We start from the raw sequence: 21,512 nt of genomic DNA, 5'->3' as shown, positions 1-21,512 counted from the left end.
GGCCTCCATACAGGTTCGTGCACATCCCTATTAAAGATTTCCTAAAAGCTGTCAGAGATGGGGAGGCTCTTATTTTGGCAGGGAGCACATTCCAGAGTCCCAGGGCAGCAATGAGAAGGCCTGTCCCCTTGTAGCCGTCAGACAAGCTGGTGGCAACGGGAGATGAACATCTCCAGATGATCTCTGGATGATCTTATGACACTTTTTAATAGGTTATGAGATGATTCCTCTATCGGGCTACTTGTAAGGAGGTTTTTGTGTCTTAAATTCCGGTGGTTCCTCCTACACACCCGCCATAGACCACATTTCTTGCGACGAGCAAACCAGCATGGCGGCTTTTTAAACAAGGATGCTAAGAGAGCAGAAGGAGCACCTTTAAATTCTCCCAGCTGTCAGCCGTAGACAAAAAGCTGTTCACAGCGCCAATTATTTTGCCACGTTGCATTATAATTCCTCTCCCTTGATGTTTGCCTGGGGCTGTCACTTCCGCGTGGAATGTGTTGCAATCACAATGCCGTGGGTTTTCAAATATTTGGGTAGGACATCAAAGCACGTCACACCTTCTATTGGTGTGCCATGGGATGTGGCAGAAGGGGGAGGACAAAAATCTAATAGCTAAGCATTTTGCACGTATGCGTTGATTTTCTTTGACAGGGGCTGGCTCACTGTCGATCGATGCTTTCTGAGATATATATATATATATATATATATATATATATATATATATATATATATAACAAAGTCCTTAGCCAGAGGCGCATGGAGATTGGTGGTTGCCCTGGCAATGGCCACCACTGCCATCTCCCTTGAATTGGCACCATCAGGGACTGTGGCCAATACTGGGGCACGGACATGTGGTCCCTCGCCCTCTCCCAGCTGGCAGTTTGCTGGTTTCTTTTGGTTCTGGACCCCTCTTACATTCAGCACATTGAATTCCAGAAGATGGATTTGATGCATAGATTCGATGTGAGCTGGACATTTGTGTAAAGGCACGTGTGTACTTTCCCTTGTTTGTTCACACCAGCTGTTTGGATAGGGAATGCCTAAAAAGACATGAACATATACATATTATTGGTGGTGCTGAGGAACATGAAACTGGAGATTGTTTTGGAGCATAGGAAGCTGCGTTCTACCCAGTCAGACCATTGGCCCATCTAGCTCAGTATGGTCTACACTGTGTAGACCAGTGATTCCCAAACTGGGAGCCTCCAGATGTTGCTGAACGACAATTCCCATAATCCCCAGCTACAATTCATTGTGGCTGGGGATGATGGAAACTGTAGTTCAGCAGCGTCTTGAGGCTTCCAGTTTGGGAATCACTGGTCTACACAGACTGGCAGCAGCTTCTCCAGGGTTGTAGGCAGGAGTCTCTCTCAGCCCTATCTGGAGATGCCAGGAACGGAACTTGGGATCTTCTGCATGTGAGCATGCAGGTGCTCTTCTCAGAGCAGCCCCATTTCCTAAGGGGAATATTTTACAGTTAGTCTCACATGTAGTCTCCCATTCAAATGCAAACCAGGGTGGACCCTGCTTAGCAAAGGGAACAATTCATTTTTGCTACCACAAGACCAGCTTTCCTCCCATAGACCAGCTCTCTTCCTCTAAAGGAAGGGAGTTGAATGGGAGTCAAAGGAAACAATGCCAAGTTTGCATGGGATGGGAGCAGAAATATTTGTCCATCCCTAGGTACAGGACAGGTGAAAGTGGGTCCAACAGCACCCCAAGGGTAGTATCTTCCACTGAGAGAGACATGTATTAGGCTAGAGCTGTTAGATTTGAATCCACGGAGCGTGGCATATGATGCCAAGTGATTTATAGGGAAGACCTCCCTTCCAGAAAAGCTGATAAGTGAAAGGAGCAAATACTCATTTAAGATTCTCAACAACAAGGGAGCTGCTGAATTTTTCTGTTACAACTAATGAGACTTATATTGTAACATCAGAATATATTGTTTCTCGGCTTGTTCTCCGATTGTCAGAGGACTCCCTTGGAATGAAAGCAGTTGTATTTTCACGTCCACAGATTCTCCTTTCAGCTTCCCCATTCAACTTGGTCGTGGATGAGCTGAGCTCTCTGTGCAGGATATCTTCCTGGCTGAAGGGCTTTGTGCTGACGGATTCTAATGTCAGAGCAATTTCTGTAAGTGCCCCCTCCCCACCCTCCCCAGTCCAGTAATTACAGCTGACATGACACTTGTGTGATTCAGTTTGGAAGCACTAAGAGAAAAGGGTGGAGGAAGAGAGTCAAAATATTAATGTCCAGAGGCTGTCGTCAAAGGGTATGGAAGAGTTTACTGAGCTAATGGGATGTGGAGCTTTTACCCCCCATATCTTTCCCCTTGTGCCTGTCAGTAAGTTAATTAAGAAGAATGCTAGCCATTCTTTTAATAGGAGCACAGGGGTCTAGCTCGGAAAGATTCTCAAACTTAAAAATACATCCCTGTCTTGCAAAGTTCACTCGGAGAAGTCTTGGCCACCAAAGGGAAAGCCGTGAGTTCATTTCCTGGCAAGAGACCCTTGACTAAGGGAACCAGACGCCCAAGTCAAACATGATGCTGTACGAGCGTACAGTATCTGGGTTCAGGCCTGGATACAGGCCCTTCAAATGCATGGTACAGACAGGATATGTACTTCTGAACCTGCATTCAGCATAACATGTGAATGACTGATCTGGCCCTGCGTCGCCTCGAGGCTAGCCCACTGTTCCTTTGCTAGAACATCGGAGCTTTAGTTAAAAGAATACCAGGCAACTCCATTACATGGCCTCCCCGCATTGGGCAGAGGCCATTTAAAGGAGGCTAGCCTGGCTAGGGCAGTCAGTGTGAGAGTTCGTGCCGGCCAGGCTGGCCGAAGGGATGCCACCTCCCCGCCACCCGCTGCCAACTCTGCATTGGCGAGGAGGTATGGCAGGTCCGATTGCTGCCTCCCTGCTGCCATGCCAGCGGCCGCAGCCAGCCCTATATCTCTGCTCCTGCCGGAGAGTGGGTTGAAGAAGGGATTGGGGCAGGCGACACTTCACAAGAGCGGCCAATGGCCACGGGGGTGGGGGGTGGCTGCTGGTCAGGGGTCACGGTCACCACTGCAGGCTCTGCAAAGGATGGTAATTCATTATTTACTTTCAGGATGACCCGGCGCCATTTCTTTCTTTTTATTAAAGTAATCCAGAGGGTCTCCTCTCCCCACCCTCCACAGGTCAAATTGATTCAGAATCCACAGCCTGATTTCAAGATGCCCACATTTGTGCTCGAAAATGATACAGCTGGTTTTGATTCGACCATGAAATGAATCCCAGTTTGTGATCCGTGCACGTCTCTACCTGCTCAGGTCATTCGAGCAGGGTGACGGAGATGCTTGCTTGCACCAGCTCTGGGCAGGAGGACCAAGTTCATAGGAACATAGGAAGCTGCCATATACTGAGTCAGACCATTGGTCTGTCTAGCTCAATACTGTCTTCACAGACTGGCAGTGGCTTCTCCAAGGTTGCCTGCAGGAATCTCTCCCAGCCCTATCTTGGAGATGCTGCCAGGGAGGGAACTTGAAACCTTCTGCTCTTCCCAGAGCGGCTCCATCCCCTGAGGGGAATATCTTGCAGTTCTCACATATCAAGTCTCCCATTCAGATGCAACCAGGGCAGACCCTGCATAGCTATGGGGACAAGTCATGCTTGCTACCACAAGACCAGCTCTCCTCTCCTTCAAACCTCTGCTCAGCCATGGCAGGTGACCTTGTATTTACCAATAACATTTGATCAATCCCAAAGCCTCCTTCCCCAAAGAACAAGAGAGAAGCCCTACTATTATGTGTTTTCGCACCAAGCCCCACAATTGAGGGGGTGCTACGGCTCCCACAGTTGTGTGGAGATAAGCAACCATGGAGTCCAACAGATGTCTTTTAGGCATCGGTCCTCTTGGACACATTAGCAGCAATTCTGCCGGATGTTTTTACGGATGCTTTAACCAAACCCCACCTGAGCTTCCAGGGGCTCTTTAGAACTTTGCCGCTCAGCACGCTTTGAGGGCATTGTGTGAACTGCAGCTGGCTAGCATCGAATGGGGAGTACTCCTGCAAAAGGATATTAGAGCTTACCAGAGAAAGGGAAACAGGAAAGCAGTCGAGGTCGAAGTAAGTTCACCTTCCCCGAGTCCAGTGGTAAATGCTCAGCTCGCGTTCTTTTTACAGGCCATCCCCTGCGGGAACTTCTGTATCGTTCACCTGCTGAGCTGTCTGGCATGCATTTCTTGAAGAGATGTTTGTCCTGAGCAATAATGAATGACTTATCAATGGAAAATGAGCCTCGATTTTTCTTGTCAGACAGGTATGACACCTTAATCTTTGGAGCCATCCTGGAGTCACTCTGTTAAGAATGCTAAGATGAACGACAATATATAGGAGATCCATTCTCCCTGCAGGCTAGGAAACTACCTAACACTCAGCTGGAGGACTTACTCATCCCCTCCGCTACCATTTGAGCCGCGGAGAATGACTCACAGCAGTTTTGTGAGTCAATAAACTCACAGTGCCAGTGACTAAAAGTCAGAAGTAATCTGTATTTTCATGACCACCTCATGTTCAACCATTACCTTAGCTACACCTTGGAAGGAAAGGACAGAGAGACTCCAGTGTTTCTGATTGTGTTAAATGATCTATATGTGCATGGGTGGGGTGGGGGGATACACACTTGGCAAAGAGTATGTCCGTGGTTTGGTTTTGAATATAGGATTGTTTTGTTGTGTTTATGTGTGTGTGTTGTTTTGTTGTGTGTGTTGTGTATGCTAATTCACTGTGTTCAGCCAATGCATAAGGAATGCATTCACAAGAGAGGTGGCCATGGAGCATCTCCCTTGCATGCAGAAGGTCCCAGGTTCAATCCCCAGCATCTGCAGGTAGGACTGGGAAAGACTCCTGTATTGGGGATGGGGCTGTGGCTCGGTGGTGGAGCATCTGCTTTGCATGCAGAAGGTCCTAGGTTCAATCCCTGGCAGCATCTCTAAGTAGGTCTGGGAGAGTCTCCTGCCTGAAACCCTGGGGAGCCACTGCCAGTCAGTGTAAAAAATATTGATGAAGATGGATCAACAGATCATGTCTGCAAGCCACATCTCCTTATGCAATTACACCAATTGGGCATGGACCCTGGTAGCTGCAAGTTCATGGCTGGTCTGCCAGAAGCAGAGCTGGACAAGAGGACATTCCTCCATCTGTTCAGATCTGCCCCTTGGAGCCAAAATGCCAAAGGAGCTGCCATTGGTACCCGAGACCAACAGGCATGTCTGCATCAGGTGGTGTGGCTAGGGGATGTGTGATCCACTCTGTCCTTGTGCGTTTGCTTGGATGTTCGCCACCGTATTCTAAGAAGAAAATGTGACGTTTTGGATTGTGTCAAATGGATTGATACAGAATGTGGGGGAAAAGACCTAAACGATATCTGTGTTTGGACCTGAATATCAATACAGTGTGTGTGTGTGTGTGTGTGTGTGTGTGTGTGTGTGTGTGTGTGTGAGAGAGAGAGAGAGAGAGAGAGAGAGAGAGAGAGAGAGAGAGAGAGAGAGAGAGAGAGAGAGAGGCATATCATTTCAGCCCTAATCTAGGCTTCCTGATCACCTACTACTACTGTATTCCTGTACTGATCATGAATTACCTGACATTCTCTGGTGAAAGCACAATACCCTGTGCCAGAGATGCCTGCGATGTCCGTGCCCTTTTCTCTTGCATCAGATTTGTTTTGCTTTGAGTTTTCTATCATTAAAAGAGAGAAAGAGAGATTATTTTCCCTCCTGCTGTAAATCAATTTGTTCCATACCAGCAATTAGATTGCATGGCTGAATTATGCAGACAACAACGTTCAGCTTTGACAACGTACCCCTAATCAGCCCGCTGTAGCACTGCTAACAGTCCAGCTATTTTTAAATACTGGAGACGTGAATCGCTGTATGTAGCCACTTGTGTGCAGCAGCTGCAAGCACACCTGAGCGCATTCATGGGGTTAGCAAGATTCTCCCTTGTGGCTGGTAGATGACTAAAGAAGCTTCTTTTTTTGAGGCTGCAGATCTCAAGCAAGGGGTGGTGGCAGCAGGGCTGAGGCACAGTCACTAAAGAATCTCCCAGGCAGTTATTGGTCTGATCTCTGCTGCACTGCAGCGCCACCAGTATAATGGCCAGTCCTGGTACTGCAGCTCCTCAGCCCAGGTTATCATGACCCCTGATTTGAGAATGAGGCATGCGCAGGGAATAAGACGGGGTCAAACGACTCTATGACCCAAATCCCAGGCAGCTCTGTACTGCCAGAGGCACCACACCAGGAGAACCTGGGAAACCTGAGGGAGCATGTCAACCATAACCTGAGGACACAGCCCTGCCTTCATCCTGTGATTTGGAGAAGTCGCCTGAAGCTCTCCTGTGCCTAGTACAGGCTCCCCAGCACTGCTGCAGTCAGCACAGAAAACTGGGCAAGGTCTTTTTAAGCAACAACACCTCCCCTAGGGAATAGGTGGAGCCAATTCACTGGGCAGCTCCAAAGAGCTGCTGCAGCAATCTCCCTATTACGTTGCTAGATGCAGCTCTTTTGAGTTTGTGCTCGGAGCTCTCTGGGGTCCTGACCCCTTTTCTCATTGAGCTGTCCAAGGTCTGTGTCCACCCTGGTTCTTGCGCCTTTGGACCATCATTCCCACCAGCACCATTGTGTCACCCACTTTCAGTATACCTGAAAATCTAGAAAAGCAGAAAAGTTGCCCAACTGTAAGAACCCTAAAATTCATTTCCACCACCCCCTACAAACACACATGCTGAATTGGGGGCATGCAAGGCTGCTGCGATATTGATATTGATATGAATAGGTTTGGGATGACATCTTCACTTCTTTCATGCCATCATCGGCTCCAACTCCAGCAGGTACAAACAACTTGTCTTTGAATGAGAGTCTTGTGGAAAGAATAAATAAATAAATAAATAAAAAGCTGCAAAGTGAGGCATGTTTTTGTACTTCGCTGTCACTCTCATTATCTGAAAATGAGCCTGGAGAGGAAGGAAAGAAGGCTATGAAAAAAGATGTTATGAGAAGTGTATGGTAAAGTAGGATGCTTCTTCTTTACTTTAATCTATTCATATTTCCACAAGGAAACCAAATAAGAGGGTTAACAGAGAAAAGCCAGTATTTTAGCATAGAGCTCTGGTTCCCCCCACGCCCCCGCCTGCAGCTCCGGCTAAAAAAGACAGAGCTCGTGCTGGAAAATAGTGATTAGCCCCAGGAGAACAGCTCAGTTTGGAGCTTATGGGGTTTCCCCAACAGCATGGCTGTTTTCTTTTTTTCTTAATATATTTTCATAAAAGTTTCCAAGAGAACAATCTCAGTTTCTAAAAGGAAAAGGTGCAAAGGGCGTGTATTACAAAACAATGGTCATAAAGATGTTGTAAGAGATCAGGTAATGGGCGAGCTCCCCAGTGCTCACATCCGATTGGCTTGGAAATCAGCCAGGCTACTTCCCTGCAACTTTGGGAAATAGCTAGGTGGCTTCGGAATTTCAAAACAATGAAATTCCACGTGGATTTCAGGGGTGCTTTCAGAATGGAACAAGGGAGGATTCCTGTGCAAAAGTTGCAATTCAGGCATAATTCCAGATAATCCACATCCAAAATCAAGGTAGAATTTGACAGCATCCCTATATATCAACTGTTGACAGTCAAATACTGGGCAGGTTCAGATGGCTGCTGGGAAGTCCAGGTCATAGTGTGTATGTGTGTTCCTGGAGACTGTGTTGCCTGAACCCACTAAAATCTGGGTTACCAAGCCTTCTGCCTGACATTCTCCACCCAACTTCAAATGTAGGTTACAGATCCGCTCTGGGAAGAGCATGTAGGTTCCAAGTACTCTTCCTGGCTTCTCCAAGATGGGGCTGAGAGAGATTCCTGTCTGCAACCTTGGATAAGGTTGGCCAACTACCACCCAAACCCCAAAGCAATTGGACACTCCTATGATTTCTAATTATTTTTTGAAAATTTTCCCCATAGGGTATAATGGGGCACAAACACCAAAGCAATTGGACACTCCTGCGATTTTAGATTTTGTGTTTGAAGATTTCCCCCAATTTTTGCATTTCTCCCATAGGGAATAATGGGGATTTGAGGCAGCCCCATTCCCTCCTTTGTGGGGGTGCCTTGGCACCCCAAAGTGGGTTTGGAGGTACTGCAAGTTGTGCCACAACTTCCCCCAGGCAGCCCCAAGTTGATAGGGTTTACTGGGATATAGATATTTATTTTATTTTTATTTTATTTTTACATTTATAACCTGCTCTTCCTCCAAGGAGCCCAGAGCAGTGTACTACATACTTGAGTTTCTCCTCACAACAACCCTGTGAAGTAGGTTAGGCTGAGAGAGAAGTGACTGGCCCAGAGTCACCCAGCTAGTATCATGGCTGAATGGGGATTTGAACTCGGGTCTCCCCGGTCCTAGCCCAGCACGCTAACCACTACACCACGCTGGCTCTTAGAGATAGATAGATAGATAGATAGATAGATAGATAGATAGATAGATAGATAAAAAAGATTATAGCCTGTTTCAATGCAATGAATAGCTTTTCATAATATTATGTACGAACCAGAGAATCCACTCTGATAGATATGAAAAGCTCGTCATCGGGACTCACTGAGAGAACTCATACAGCAACCAAGAATCCAACATTTGGATATAGTGAGAGAATAGGCAAATAGTGAGAGAATCGGCTGGTTCTTACAATGGTAAACTAGGTAGCACAAGCAGCCTACTCAGCTTTGGATGCTGTGTGCCCTTCCGATTTTCAGCAAAACCTAGGTTGCAGGAGGGGAAAGTGATCTTCTGGGAGGCAGGCACAGGCTCCAAGGGTGTTTGGAAACATATTATATCCTCAATAATATGCTGAATAGGACAATGGTTTCGGAATCTACACCTGCCTCCCATGAGGGCTCTTCCCCCTCCTCCTGCTTCGATATTTCGTGACGGATGATCACAAATCAGGAATGTGCACAGATTGAATTTTCAGATTTGAATCAAATTTGAATCGAAACAGGTCTATTAGATTCAAATTTGAATTGATTTGAATTTGACCTATTTTGATAGGCCTTTTTGGACCAATCATGGTGCCTGAACGGTTTTTAATAGGTGCCAAAATGTCCTTAAATGGTCATCGAATCAATTTGAATCTATTCAAATCCAAATCTAGCCAATCCAATTTGAATTCAAATCAAATCAAATTGCCCTTCTTAGGGGTGATTTAGTTTGTTTGAATAGCCAGATTTGAGTCAAATCAATTCCAATCTGAATTGATTCGCACATCCCTAGCCCAGCTCCTGAAGCTGGGAAAGATGCTTGTCCTGTTCAGTTAACTGTCATGAGCACAGCTCTAATATTTGGCAGCAGAATTCGCCACGCATGGGGAGCAAATTCACTCCAGCTCTAAACTCGGGTATTTTGAAATAAAGGACGTTTCTTTATGCCTGCTGTAGATGTGATGCTCTGGAATATCTTCTCAAAATAAGGGACAGCTTGCAAAACCTAGTAAGTTGGTAATTGAAGGCAAGGAAGCTGCTGATGTCAGGCTTACACAGCAGTTTATCCTGCTCAAATATTTAACAGAGTATTAGTGGCTGAAAGCTACATTAAATACTCACCTTTGACACTGGGTAAATTTTACCCTCCGTTAATACTCTGGGCGCAAGCAGAAAAATGTACTGTAGGTTTCACTTTTCAAGCTGGACGCATTTCTAAGAGGCACGATTGTAAGTATTTAATATAGCGCTTTAGAAGAGGTGAGCAGAATATGGGATGGGTTTTGTTGTTTTTTTAAATCCATAGTGGTTGAATGCATCTGTGTGTTGATAAATATGACCTCCTTCAACATATGTTAGCACATCCGTACTAGGCAGTAAGCTAGTATTTCCCAAAGAATCTGGGCTCTCAGCAGGTCTGTAAAGTTGCCTTGTTGATTGACTCTGCCCCACACTGCTTCTCACATATGCAGCTGTTTAAAGGTACAGAAAATGGGGAAATAACCCGAGATGTGCTTCTCTGCACACATGAAGCTCCCAGAAAGCACAGCTTTCCTACTGATACCGTGTAAAGGGGACCTCTGTGCATGCAGGGAGCTTCTCTTGATCGGATGGTGAAAAAGCAAATGTGCATGAGTCAGGACTGTCCCTTGCTTCTGTGGGGCTCTGGACCATAAGAGATTGTGGGGCACCCTTCAGGATGAATCAATATAGTCCTGCCAAAATTAGAAGAGTCTCTGTTCCTGGGGTGCCGTGCATCTACCCCTCAACCCCTGATTCAGAAAGCCCTAATATGAGGCTTAGCTGTGACTTCATGGAAGCCCCAGGTCCACACGAGAAATCTCATGCACAATTAAAGCTTTGGAGTGGTCACCACGAGTAACAGACTCCCCAAGATAAAATGCAAAAGACAAAATGAAAAAACACACGGAGCTCTTGAGTGCATAGGGAGCTTCATGTATTCCGGGAGCTCCCCCACCCCCAACCATGTATGGAGCTTCAAAATCAAATGTATAGGGAGCTTTGTGTATTCCAGGAGCTCTCGCCCCACACAACCATGTTTGGAGCTTCAAAATCAAGGTGTTGGCGTTTACTTCATCGTTTCCTCTTTCATTTTTATCAGCTTGCAATTAAGAGCATGCAACAGTTCTGTTCCAGGGACAGCCATTCTTTGTTTTAGCAAGTGTGCAATAGCAAATTGCCAAATGATTCATCTGAAATAATTAGCATTTGGCTAGACGTTTTTAAAATATATATGTATTAGAAGACTGTCAGGTTGGGGAAATGAAAGAAACCTACTGGCATAGGACAAATGATTTTAATGCTTTAGAACTCAGCTGCTGAAAGGACAGCTGTGTTTAATGAAAGCAATAATGATACATTTATAATGAAACGATGGAAGAGAGCTTCGTTTTTTAAAAAAGAATCCTTTGCTTCAGAATACTAACAAGAGATGTTCTGGAAATTATTTTGCAAGTTCTTCAACTGAGTTTACATACTTAATTTGCAATCATTTTTTTAAAACTATGACTACACCCCTCCCCCCCCCACAATTTAAGAACAGCTTTAAAAGTACTTAGTGTACATATTTTTACTTACCCTGGGAATGGTGTTCAGGTGTATACGAACTATATACACCAAAACCCATATTAAGAACATAAGAACAGCCCTGCTGGATCAGGCCCAAGGAAGCCCATCTAGTCCAGGATCCTGGTTCACACAGTAGAAACCAGATGCTGCTTGAAGCCACAGGCAGGAGTTGAGGGCATGTCCTCCTTCATGCTGTTACTCCCCTGCAACTGGTACTCAGAGGCATCCTGCCTTTGACATTGGAGGCGGCCTATAGCCTTCCAACTAGTAGCCATTGGTAGACCTCTCCTCCATGAAGTTATCCAAACCCCTCTTAAAGCCATCCAGGTTGTTGGCTGTCACCACATCTTGTGGCATAGAATTCCACAAGTTGATTATGCGTTGTATGAAAAAGTACTTCCATTTGTTGGTCCTAGATTTCCTGGCAATCAATTTCATGGTATGACTCCTGGTTCTAGTGTTATGGGAGAGGGAGAAGAATTTCTCTCTATCCACTTTCTCCACACCATGCATTATTTTATAGACCTCTATCATGTCTCCCCACAGTTGTCTTTTTTCTAAACTAAATAGCCCCAGGTGGTATAACCTTGCCTCATAAGAAAGGTGCTCTAGGCCCCTGATCATCTTGGTTGCCCTCTTCTGCATACTTTCCAGTTCTGCAATGTCATTTTTTAGATGTGGGGACCAGAATTGTACGTAGTACTCCAGGTGTGGCTGCACCAGCATTTTGTATAAGGGCATTAAAATATTAGCAGTTTTATTTTCAGTCCCCTTCCTAATGATCTCTAGCATGGAATTGGCCTTTTTCACAGCTGCCGCACATTGAGTCAACACTTTCAAGCTGTCCACCACAACCCCAAGATCCCTCTCCTGGTCAGTCACTGACAGCTCAGATCCCATCCATGTATGCTTGAAGTTGGGGTTTTTCATCCCAATGTGCATCACTTTACACTTGCCAACATTGAAGCGCATTTGCCATTTTGTCACCCACTCACCTAGTTTGGAGAGATCCTTTTGGAGCTCTTCACAATCAGTTTTGGATTTCACTACCCAAAAGAGTTGGGTATCATCTGGAAATTTGGCCACCTCGCTGATTACCCCTACTTCTAGATCATTTCTGAATAAATTAAAAAGCACAGGTCCCAGTACAAATCCCTGGGGTACCTCACATCTTACTCCCCTCCATTGTGAAAACTCTCCATTTATACCTACCCTCTGTTTCCTGTCTTTCAACCAGTTAGCAATCCACACAAATACTTGTCTCCTTATCCCATGGCTGCTAAGTTCCCTCACGATTCTTTGATGAGGAACTTTGTCAAAATCTTTTTGGAAGTCCAGGTATACTACGTCAACTGGATCACCTTGTTCCACACACTTGTTGACACTCTCAAAGAACTCCAAAAGATTTGTGAGGCAAGATTTACCTTTGCAGAAGCCATGCTGGTTCTCTCCCAGCAGGGCCTATTCTTCTATGTAGAGGCATATCTACGGAAAATAGCACCTAGGGCAAGCACTGAAATTGCTCCCCTGTCCAAACATCTGACACCCATCTTTCAGATAACTTTACTATAATATCAGCTCAAAAATACCAGTCAATCTAGTCAACCAGCCAATCAATACCACTCAAAAATACCACTCGTTAATCTTTTAATTAACAAATGATGGCACTACATGAAAATTATAACTGCACCTTCCTTGCTTTCACTGATTCAAATCGGTCTATGATGTGGTCAGTTAGTTTTTTTCAGTTTCTTCTCTTTTTCACAGATCTGCTTGTTAGTCAAGCATTTCCCCGCTGCACCATTAGAGTAAATCTATAGGACTTACTCTCAAGTAAGTGTGTACAGGATTGTGGACTCAGCCTTGATGCTGGGGGGAGACCAGGCTGGCATCTTCGAGTTTTAATGTGGGAAGGTGTTCATCCAAATTAATTTCATGATATGAGTGAGATTTAACAAACATCCTGGTCAACTCCTATTCTTGCCATCGACTTTGGATGCTGTAGAGTGACAAAGCAGCTACAGTTAGGAACATAGGAAGCTGCCATATACTGAGTCAGACCAGTGGTCTATCTAGCTCAGTATTGTCTTCACAGACTGGCAGCAGCTTCTCCAAGGTTGCAGGCAGGAAACTCTCCCAGCCCTATCTTGGAGATGCTGCCAGGGAGGGAACTTGGAAGCTAGATGCTCTTCTTAGAGCGGTTCCATCCCCTGAGGGGAAGATCTCATAGTGCTCACACTTCTAGTCACCCTTTCATCTGCAACCAGGGTGGACCCTGCTTAGCTAAGGGGGTCCTTAGCTACCACAGGACCAGCTCTCCTCTCCTCAGTTCTTGCAGTCTGTCCCAATTTCTGTTCAAGGCTTCTCCAGGCTACCTACTCAAGAGCATAGCGATGGATACAACCACGCTGGGAGTATATTTGTCCAGCCCTGGGTGCTACAACTGAAGGATGCCAGGAAACTGGAAAGGATTTAGGGAAACAGCTGTGAGGATAATAAAGAATGTAAATTAAATGGAGGACAGGCTAGAGAAACCAAGAATATTTAGTTTAGAAAAAAGAAGACCGAGAGAGGTGATTCATTTCTCAAGTTTTCAAATATTTAAAAGAACTTCAGAAAGAAGGAAAGAACACAGCAGAACTGCCTATTCAGACAGGAACTAAAAACAAAACCAATGAATAAATAGAAACTGGTTCAAATGACAGCAGCTTAGGTTTAAATTAAGTACTAGGAGGGATACCCTAAGTGCATTTCAAAGTGCAACTAACCATTCGTTCTCCTTAATGCTTCTTTTTAAAACAAGGCTTAAGGAGGGCCCCCCTTAGTGACAGGTGGGGGGATTTTAAGCCCTGTTTAGGGAATGCAAGCACAGAAGCCAGTTACATGGGTAATGCCGATCACTAATCCAAAACAAAGGTGCCATCTGTAGATGTAGCATGTAAGGAGGCTATAAAACACGGAGAGGTACGACTGAAAACAGCGAGAAGCGTCCAAGCAGAGAAATCCATCTTTCCGATTCAGACTTCCTTAGGGCAGGCAGGGGAGGAGAGGCCCGTCCGCCCTGCCCTCGTCCAGGACTGCTCCTCTCAGAGAGTCCTCTGCGGCTGCGACAAGAAACGTCGAGTTCTTGTGTTGGGGACAGGAGCTGAGGACGAGAGCAGGAGTAGAAGGCGGGAAGGAAGGAGGGAGGGAAACGGGGAAGTCTGGGGGAAGGTGGAGAAGAGCGATGCCGATGCTGGAGGCGCAGAAGGCTCCTCCGGCAAAACACTGCGTGGGGGAAGGAGTAGTTGTCCGGGGCGTAACTACCATTGGGCAAGGGGAGGCGGCTGCCTGGGGGCCCCCACGCCTCGAGCCCCCCCCCGAGGCAAGTCACATGTGAAGTGAGTGTGTATGTATCAGCGAGGGGCCCATTTTGAAATTTTGTCTCTGGGCCCACTCCAGCCTCGTTACGCCCCTGGTAGTTGTTCCTGCCAGAGCCAGGCTGCAAGAAGAGCAAAGAGGAGCAGGGCTTACCCTTGGTCCACTCCACGACTTGCTTAGGGCTCCAGTTGGTAATAGGCAGGTGATGAAACAGCAGCGCTCCTGCCTGCTCTTCCCTCCCTGCCCCTGAGCACAGGTCCCACCCCATCCCCGCCACAAGCTCCCAGCGGAGCGGGCGGCCACTACGGATCATAGGCGTAACTATAGGGGGGTAACATAGGTAACATACATTATTTTCTTTTTACTGTGTATATTCTGTGTATATTGATGTTTGATCTAAGATCGTAAATAAACAACAACAACAACTATAGGGGGGGCAGGGGCACGTTCCCCGGGCGCCACTTGGCAGGGGGCGCCAAAAAGTGCCCCCGCTGATTTGCTGGGGGAAAAAAATTCTTTGATTATTTATTTATTTTTTTAATTTTTCTTTGGCAGAGTGCTTGCCCCGGGCGCCGTTTTCCCTAGTTACGCCTCTGCTCCGGATCCCACCCTCCCAGGCAACCCCGCTCTGCCTCTTCGGCCTGGAGCAGCCTCTCCCGCTCGCTCTGGCTGTGGCTCCTCCTCCACATGCCATCAGTCCTGCAATCAGGAGTGGCTGCGGCAGGCAAGTGAACACAGATGAGCCAAGACGCCCTGCCCAGGGATGGAGGGAGGGACTGAGCAAGCGTGAGGGCGCCCAGAGCAGCCTAAGTGAGTGGGGTCAAGGAAGGGATAAGCCTGGGAATGACAGGGGAAAGGAGCAGTCGGGATGGGAGCAGCACAGCAGGTGCCCTCCCAACGCCCGCTTCCATGCCGTCTTCCCCTGCCATGCGGCGGAACTGGCCGGCAGTAGAGGCGGTGGCACCGAGAAGGAAGCAGTGACACTGGCATGGCGCCCCCCCCCCCTTCAAGTGCGCCCAGGGCTCCGCTAACCCGGGTATTTTGGCTGTGTATTGCCACAGCCTCCCAGGCTCGGGGGTCTCTCCAGCATGCCCCGTGCATTCATATTTATTTGTTTGTTTGTTTATTTATTTTATTCAGTTTCTATACCACCCTTCCAAAAATGGCTCAGGGTGGTTTACACAGAGAAATAATAAATAAATAAGATGGAATCCTGTCCCCAAAGGGCTCACAATCTAAAAAGAAACATAAGATAGACACCAGCATCAGTCACTGGAGGTCCTGTGCTGGGGGTGGATCGGGCCAGTTACTCTCCCCCTGCTCAATAAAAAGAATCACCATGTTAAGAGGTGCTTCTTTGCCAAGTTAGCAGGGGTTCATGCAGGGCATCCAAGTTCTTGCGGGGCATCCTGGAACTTCTGGGGGCCATGCGGCCCCCGATCCCCGCAGCCCCTTCCAGCTCCATGTGGGCGGCCAGCCCAGGGTTGCCTTCTGCTTGTCTGTGGGGAGAGTGGCCTCAGCAGACTTTCTCTCAGACTGAGAGCGGGCTCAGTCTCAGCCCCGCTAACCCCGTAACGGCGAGTCTCCCCTATCGTGAGACTTGCCTCAGAATCTCCCATTAAGAGGCAGAGTGTTCACCAAAGGTAGCAGGGTGTTGTCATGGCAGCATCATGAGCTTACTGAGTTCAGAAAAGACAGCAAGGCACATTACCAGGAGTTTCATAAAATAATAGAATTTCAAAGTTTGAAGGAACCTCAGAGGTGTTATATTCCAACCTTCTGCATAGTCGAGGAATCTACTAAAGGATGGCTGTGCAACCATTGCCCAAAAACATCTTCAAGAGGGAGCCCCATTCGCATGTAATGCAAAACCGGGGTTTAAGGGGCCAGAGGTTGCCAAAGCTGTACATCTGAATGCAGGAAACTCCAGTTCTGCATGGAGAACAACCTGGGTTTTTTTTCTTTTCTTAACTCTCATTTGAACCCCCGGGTAGTAGTGAATTTTGCCACTCCAACCCTAGGTTTTCCAGAGCCTGCATTACATGAGAATGCAAAACTGCAGGCTTAGCTGTCTGGAACTGGCGTTAAGGGAGGAATCTCCTCCCTCTCTCCAGCTGTGATTGGCTGTGTTGGCTGTCCTTCATGCCAGAAGGAAGCTTGCACAGCCAGACTCCCCTCCTCTCTGCAGTCCCCCTGACTACAGGGAGTCTGCTCTCCGTTACATCCAAATATGGACAGGAGAGCAGGTGTGTGTGGAGAGCGGAACCACGGGTGCATTGGACCCACAGTTCTGCATTAAGTGCAAATGTGCCCCATCACTGCACAACACAGTCAATTTCTGCTCTGGCAGATTCCCCTTAATATCTAGCCTGAATCTGCTTCCTGGTAATGTCATACTACTGGCTCTCTTCCTGCCCTCAGAAGTAACAGAGAAACAAAGAAAGCTGCCATATCCTGAGTCCGACCATTGGTCTATCTCGCTCAGAATTGTCTACACAAATTGGCAGCGGCTTACCCAAGGTTACAGGCAGGAGTCTCTCTCAGCCCTACCTTGGAGGTGCCAGGGAGGGAACTTGGAACCTCAGATAATCTTCCCAGAGTGGCCCCATCCCCCAAGGGGAATCTTAGTGCTCACATGTAGTCTCCCATTCAAACACCAACCATGGCAGACCCTGCTTAGCAATGGGGATAATTCAGGCTTGCTGCCACAAGACCAGCTCTCTTCTCACTGCATCCAGAAGCCTGCGTTGAAGCACAGCCCTTCAGATAGTTGAAGCTTAGCCAGGTATGCAAGAAGGTTCCTGTTATAGGAGGTAAGATGCCAAGGGCCCAAAGGGGCTCATAATCTAAATAGACCTAGGATGCCCTGGTGCGATGGTGGCCTCTTGCCAGGTACCTTCTCCACCACCGGAAGAGGGTTGTAGGCTGAAATGAGCCCATCAACGAGCCCAAAATTTAGAGTCGCACCCTACCCAATTCAGTTTCTATGACGGTGTCATATCTGCAAACAGCTCAATAATCCAGTCACAATGACAAGGCCAATTTGCAGCCGACAAACACGTCTGGCAACTAGGAAGTCTGGAGGCAATGTGGCTAGCTTGTGAATAGCAATTAACGAGCACAACTTTCAATAAATGCCGCGATCTGGCAACAAAGGAAGCCAACCCGCTGCGGAGTTCCGGGAGGGGCCGTTTACGCAGCAGCCCTCCCCGGGGATAATTAAGTGCCCTTTCCAAGCAGTGAAAATGTTTACTGAGTCCTCCGCGAAGGCTTCTTCGTGAAAAAAGGAATTTATTTATTTTTTAAAGAGGAAAATGGCCTCCGTTATGACTTATGATGTGAAATCAATGCGAAGGCAACCCAGTTTAAGGAAGGGTGGGGGGAACCACAGCAGCTAGCAGAATTTTTTATTTGCAGAGACTGACAAATAATGGGAACCTGATGACAAAAGCGTGAAGCGCACCTTTCTGTGGTTCTCCCCCCCCCACCTTTTGAATTTTTATATGTGTAAATCAAGGGAATTTAGGGCTGCGGGCTGCTTATTTAGCAGTGGCACAATGGGAACATCTCTTTCAGAGAATGCATGGTTGATGTAAACAGAGATTGTGTGGAGAGAAAGAGAGAGAGAGAGAGAGAGAGAGAGAGAGAGATTCACACTGTTTACATTGACTGGAGGGTTCTGTTTAGGGAAAGGAGATAAGGTGGAAAGCCTATACTTAACTCATTATGTCATTCGAAGGAGCGCAACTTGAGTCGGTAGGGTTTGTAGCGCAACTTGAGTCGGTAGGGTTTGTAGCCCCGGCTTACCGATGGCAGCAAAATTCATAATTAGCCGGTTCGGCATACAAGCATGTCCAACTTTGAATATTTGCATACTAGCTGGGCCGGGCGCAGAGCATCTGCACCTCCGGCCAGTCCACCCACTGCTGCTCCCCCTCCCCGCCCCCACTGGCATGCCTCGATTCCTGGCCAGCCGGAATATTCTTCTCCCCCACCCCAGCACTTTCTAGATGGCGGGCCGGCCAGAAAGCTGGCCCGCAACCTCCACCTGCCTGCCCACTCCAGGCAGCGGCCTCCCCCTCCTGGTTACCAGGCGCCCTCTTCCTCCTCGTGGCTGGGCCAGCCTTCCTTCCTCCTCTTCCTCCTCGTGGCTGGGCCAGCCTGCCACCACCTCCTGCTCCCGGAGGCCAGCCTAGGCCACCTCCTCCTCCTTCTCCCTATGACTGACCCACCGCCTCCTCCTCTTCCTCCTGGTGGCCGGGCTGCCCCTCCTGCTCCCCGCTATTTTCTCCTCTGACCTGTCCCCGTCGCTATCCAGGCAGCTGCTCACAAACTCTTGCGAGAGCTGCCACACATGGGATTAGCGGCGGGTACGTTTAAGAGCATTCCATACAAATTGTCCTACAAGCTGTCATTTCCCTAAGACGTTTTTTCGCTAGCTCTGAATGTAAAGGTAACATTCTGCACATGCTCGACCACAGTGGCACACGAAGGGCACAGGCGGCACATGTCCTCACAGGCACTTCCCCTGCCCCACGGCTGCTCAGGTTTCCTGACTAAGAGCACGTAAGGAGGCTGCCAACCACTCAAATGGCCACTGTGCATGTGCAGAGGCCAACTGAGCAGCAGGGGGAGGGCAGCCTTCCCATGGGATACCAGGTGCCTGCAGCGGCGAGGTGAGGAGAAGGGGTGTGAGGTGGCCCAGATATGACTGGAGACAGGACAGCGTAGGTTCTTGCGACTCGTGCACCCTCTTACCGCTCCGTCCCTGCTCCACTAAAGAGATATTTTAACTGCTCCTCAACATTTCATTGTCTGGGGGAGGAGTTTCCTCCCTGAATTAGGCGTTAATTCAGAATCTCGATGTCCTGGCAGTTGGAACGGGGCCTCGGTTGGGTGAGTGAAACTCACTGCAAACCAAGGGTTCATTCCCAGGTTTGGAGGCAAAATCGGAACCATGGTTGGGTCCGTTGACCATGGTTCCAATAATCTGGGCAGCATGGAGGCCAAAGCGGAGGTGAGTTCACGTCTAGTTTGGTGTTATATGCAAAGGCCGCCATCCAGGGACTTGGCGAGGGGAGAGGGGGCCTGTATTTGCCCCTTTCCCCAGTGGCCCCTCAGAGTAAGGGAGATAATGAAGAAAATAGTGAGGAGTGGAGGTGGAGGGGGGGAACCTCAGGAGCTGAAGGGCCGACTTCTTTGAACCCATCCGCTCAATTATAGCTACACTCCTGCGGCCATAGTCTTTACCTTGGATGAGTAGATGCATGACCTTTCATCGCCACTGGATGGCATTAGTTAGTTGTGTAGGAGGCGGCACAGACGTGAAGCCGGATCATTAAAAGAAGAGGATCTCCTTCGAAGCGACAGGCGTAACAGCCAGACTTTTTAGGGCATTGGCTTTCCACTTACCTTCCGGCAGACCTCCTGTACACAAAACAAGCAAGCTGTTGCTCAGCCACAGGCACACCCGTGCTGGACAGTGCCTACGATGAGGATGAGGATGAGGAAGTGCAAGACAATCAAGGGAACCAGAAGGCAGCCCAGGAGGTCCTTGTTTGGGAAGTGAGAAGTGAACGAGAGAGGATGGCTGCTGCTTTGCTTTGCTCTGCTCATGCCAAAGAAAGGAGGCAAACAGCACAGAGCTCTCGTAGCCCCTGGAGTCAGTAGCTAATGTTCTTCTCCCCAGGAGCACCGTGGAAGCTTGTAATGACAAATGAGTGAGCCTCAGGGAAGAAGCTGTTGGTATGTTTCCACCAGAGCCTTGGGGGAGAGACAGAGAAGACAGCCATCATTTTTTCTTGCTAATTAAAGTTGGCTTGGTCTTTCTCCCACCGTCGGGAGCCAACCTGCTCATGCCTCCCTGTGGACAAAAAACCCAGCATTTAGAATCCTTGCCAAATAAACCGCGTTTGGCAAGGCTGAATTCCACCCCTCCCCAAGAAACCAGAGAACCGAGCTGTGCTTGGTTCCCCCACCCTGCATTCAGCTGGTGCGGCCAGGGGTGGAACTTGAGACCTTTTGCATGCAAAGCAGACACTCTCCCTCCAAGCTACGGCCCCAACCCCATTTCAGCCCAACTTGTAGGGGCTTGCTTTGCCACTTCCAAGTTTCCCTGCTGCTGGTTTTCCTTACTTTCTCCCTCCCTGCATTTCAGAAACTTACCATGTCTCAAGGGGATCTATCAAAATATGGTTCTCACTGTACTTGTCATGAGCGGGATTTCTGAGCATGCTCAGAGGCTCATTGCAGACAGGAACCAGAGGAAGTTAGGATGGGCCTTCAGCATTTGCTCATCTCCGGGTTCCACTCCGGGTTCTCTTTGCCCCTTCTCCTCTCACCTTGGACATTACCTCTACTTAGATATCTCGGCTAAACCTCCCCACAAGGCAGTGGCCAGCCACATCATCGCTGCTGTGTGTTCAGAAGTTCTGAAGTGCTGTGCAGGCCACTGGAGTTCTGTATACAGAGGAGCATTAAATCACACAATCTTCCGGCTGCAGTGGTTCAGTGCAGGATGCTGCCAGGGATGGAATTTGGAGCCTTCTGCATGCAAGCATGCATTTACTCTTCCCCGAGCAGTCCCCTAAGGGGAATATCTTAGAGTGCTCACACATGTAGTCTCCCATTCAAATGCAAACCATGCTTGCTGCCACAGGACCACTTCTGCTCATGCTACACATGGATGATCTATTCCCATTGTCCAAAGATTGTTGATCTGTATGCATTTGCAGTTGATCCCACATTAATTCAGTTCACCACCTGCACTTTCCAGTAGAGGAATTAAGTCCCAAATGGATTGCTGTGCCCCACAGATCAGACAGCTGTCCCTGTGCCCAACGCAAAGTGTGAACATGCCCTCACAAGCTGTTTGAAGGCCTTCTAAGCATGACAAGGGACACAGAGCTCAAAAACAAGCAAAATGCATTGAAATATATATGGACTCACAACAAAATGTTGCAGTATATCCCTGGTGCGCAAGTGTTACCTGAGAGTGTAACAGTTGCCAGGGAGGTAACACTCATGGGCACATTTTCCCTTCAGAAGCAG

The 21,512-nt window shown here is 47.9% G+C and overlaps 1 long non-coding RNA gene across 2 annotated transcripts in view; it reads left to right on the top strand.

Annotated features, from left to right (window-relative positions):
- LOC128338168 (uncharacterized) overlaps positions 1-21,512 on the top strand; it is an 82,147-nt gene that overhangs the window by 44,599 nt on the left and 16,036 nt on the right. Inside the window, exon 4 of one of the 2 annotated variants that reach the window (XR_008312542.1) lies at positions 4,179-4,314. This is a non-coding gene — a long non-coding RNA (uncharacterized LOC128338168). Of the gene's footprint in view, positions 1-4,178; positions 4,647-21,512 lie in introns of those variants that run through there. The other variant, XR_008312541.1, reaches the window with a different exon arrangement.

Source organism: Hemicordylus capensis, chromosome 15 (genome assembly GCF_027244095.1).
Source record: "Hemicordylus capensis ecotype Gifberg chromosome 15, rHemCap1.1.pri, whole genome shotgun sequence".
In the NCBI taxonomy this organism is placed as follows: domain Eukaryota; kingdom Metazoa; phylum Chordata; class Lepidosauria; order Squamata; family Cordylidae; genus Hemicordylus; species Hemicordylus capensis.
The sequence above is the reverse complement of the archived record's forward strand: the minus strand, read 5'-3'. Positions and strand labels throughout refer to the sequence as shown.